Raw genomic sequence first — 3646 nt, forward strand, 5'->3', positions numbered from 1 at the left:
ATGCAGCCCTATTGTGGCAAGATAACTTTCCAAGCTCAATATCTGCCTAGAAGCTTGTTGGTTGATATCATGAATCTGATGATTATGATCTGAGCTCACGTAGAACTTCAGATTGTCGGCATAAGAGACAAAGTTCGGATTCTGAGCAAGGAAAGGCTCCAAAACTGCTGCAAACAGGATAGCTGACAGTACGCTTCCTTGTGGGATGCCTCTTGAGAATTCAATAGTTATTTGAAAGTCATTATGGGTCACAGATGACTTTCAAGGGTATTGTGGGTATTGATAGACTGATACCATAGATGTATCAACAGCAGCCAGGTTAACGTCCACAGGCTCGGGCATTGTGGAAGGGCCAGGTTTCCCTGGCCCGAATTTTTAAGATGGGGATTACCCGCTACAAATACTTCTAGTGGAGTGCACAATAAGAAAATATACAATATGAAACTCATGATAAATTAGTCGATTTTCTGGATCCTGTTGATCGTGAGACACAACAGGGTGCAGGTTAAAGGTCATAAGGGCGCCTCCGTAGCCAAGTGGGAAGGAGCAGCAGTGCGTAGCACACGCTTCTTGATTAGACCGGGGTTCGAGCCCGTCACCACCAAATACAGAGGATGCGGAAAGGTCAGGGAATGACCACCGCATATCCCGGAGCAATATGGCCTTAGTTGCTAATGCTCCTAAAAACCAAATAACAATAACAAAGGTCATAAGAGGAATCCTCCATTTTACAAACTCCTGACAAGCGTCCCGTGTTTAAGAGACATGGTCGAAAAAAAAAAAAAAACCACTCAATAAACTTGATGTTTAGAATCTGGCATTACGTATAGATGTTTCTAGCTGCGTTTGGTGTCTCCTGTAGAGCGGCGAACCTCATAAAAATTTAGCCACCCCAAGGTGAAAAAATCCACTGAGAAAAATATATATCGTAAGTTGTAACAAAAACGAGAAGTGTTTCAAAATAGTCGCCTGTCTACAGTATATTTTTGTTCTCTACCTGAAACTCGTGTTTTTCGTCCAACAAACATAAATCGATGCAATTTACAGAGAAAATATACTGACGCCTCATAGCTTTAGTTGCTTTGGCGCTTAGCACACAATTAACACCAGCAACACCTTGGGGCGAGACACGACAGTGCTGGTGTAGCGAACAATTCGCGTATCCTTACATTGATATATCAATTTCCTGTTTATTAGAAGAAAGTAAATTAAATTCAGGAAGAGATCACCAAAACCCAAGCGGGAGAGATTTAACAGATGAAACCGTATGAGGAATCAGTTCTGAAGTTCTGTACTGTAAATATATGAGATTAAGTGAGGCAGATTAATTCTTTATGAACATTTTTCAATAAAGAAAGAACATTGCGGAGAATGGTAAAAGTTGATTTTTTTTTTTTTTTTTGCTTAGAAATTCAATGGCAACAATTTTATAAAAAGGTGGAGCATCTTTACTCGTATTACCATATTATGAATTTCATCTCTCGCAATAGCTCTGATATCTTGAGAAAAGACGTTTTAATCAAATTGAAAGTCTAGTGTATTATTGTAAGGGTCTAGTGTAGGATTTTCAATGGGGTTATTCCCTTGACATTATGATGTGACCTGCAAAAAAACTCTGAAACAGTTCGCGGCTAAATCCATTTCCTGCTGTCTTTGGATATTTCCTTTTAAACCGACTGTCGTCCATGATAAAAGGTGAATTCATTGAAATGTTTGCCAGTGGAAAAATGGTTGTGAACTTTGGATCTAGAGAAACAGCCCAAAGATGCTGGAAGATAATGAAGATGTTAGTAATAGCAGAATGAGAAAAGATAGCGATTGGGACATCGAAGTATAAAATATGCTGAAAAGAGTCCTTAAATACATGTCCAGTCCGGGTTGTAGTTATCCGATCTCAGATATCCAAATTTGCCGCTGAACGCAGTTGTACGGACTTAATACACTGATGTTCTTTAAAATGTTACACCAACAAAACATTGGAAAAGATTGCCTCTTGAATAATTTAGAATTAAATACTGGGTGACGAGCCAACCTTGTAAAACACGTCTTACAAAAATGAAAAGGAATCATTTGCCTTTCTCTGAAGGAGGGTACTTTGTGATCTACTAACCAAAAACAGTTCTTATAATGTGTGAGGGTCAACAGACTGGAACTTTTGTTTCAGTTTGTAGAGATTTTTGTTTTTGCTCTAGCCTGAAGAAAAACGAAACAGGACTTCGAAGCACCCACAGTGCATAATAGTGGAAGGTAGACAGATTCCTCATCTATTGACAGACCAGCCAGTTGATGGACTTCGCAATAACCTGTTTCTACATTGCACATGAATCAGGTAATGTACAGTGAATTGCTAGCCATGCCACATTGTCCTTATATATAAAAGAACCGGACACTGTTTGTTATGAGCTTTCATCTCATACAGGGGTGCCCTCCAGCCACTGGCACGTTATCGTGTGTCTTGAAGAGATTTTTCGCTGTTTAGGCTCCTCTAATCTATCCCACGGAAAGTCTTTATGAGCTATTTGTGGTTATTAGAGGAAGCACTGTGGGATTGTTTATCCGATCAATACCATCTTTGTCTCCTCCTTCCGCCATTATTCTCTCCTTGCTCTTTCCCAGCGCCTCACTAGCCTTATTTTATATTTCTACATTGTCAGGCTGCTACTCGTATTATCGCTGAAGCCTTGAACATCGTTGAGCCACCCAGCATAGAGGTAAATACTCATCAAGGTTTGATAAAAATGACGAGGAAAGTTCTTCATTATCCTATAATACTGTTACTAATTTACGGAACTCGTGAAAGTTCTTAAAACTGTCTAAATGTAGTGTGTTTCGACTGCACTTTCAGGAGTTTATCCTTTTATCTCAATCACGCTCAGAAAAACAGAATAAATAAAAATCATTTGATCTTTTCCTTCCAAAGGAGGTCAACCAATAAGTTGCTAAACTGTATCCTCGAAATAGGACTGTTCATGTAACAAACGAGGAAAGACCTAGTTTGGTTCTATAAATACATGGGTAATATATTACAGTATGAGATGCCCTGGCGCCCTTCTAATGACCTGTTTCTTATGAAGACTGAATTGTAAGCAGCAAAATATTTCATTTTCACAAGCAGCAAAATATTTCATTTTCACAAGTGTGGACATTGCTGTGCTGGAGAGATAGCTATGGGATAGTTGGAAGGTTTTGCACAGATCGTTGTCAGGAAAATTATTGCTTTCAGTATATTCCATCTGTAACTCGGATTTAAATAAACTTTGCACACCCCAAATCAAAATTTATCTTCTCCTTCAAGGGACACTTCCCATCTGGAGAACTGCAAACTCCAACTGTCTTAATATGTTCTAAGAAAGGTAAATAATCTGACATCACGTGTACACTTAAGATTGTTATGTTTTTCTGAGATATCCCCGAACGTGATTAGACCAAACCTGATATAGTGACTGCAGTAAGAGTGATTAGCTTGCAGTTAGGTAGATAAACAACTACAGGTTATCTCTGTGGATATGAAGCCTCGCGTACTTCTGCCCTAATTCCTATACCAGCATCACGAGCCGCTGTGCAAGCCCTGAAGGAAGAGTAAATGCACGCTGTTAACTCTTGCGTGACGATTTATTCTTTCAGTTACTCTAACACATTATTTATT

This window comes from Mastigoproctus giganteus, chromosome 1 (assembly GCF_048544385.1).
Source record: "Mastigoproctus giganteus isolate SK-2022 chromosome 1, ASM4854438v1, whole genome shotgun sequence".
NCBI lineage: Eukaryota > Metazoa > Arthropoda > Arachnida > Uropygi > Thelyphonidae > Mastigoproctus > Mastigoproctus giganteus.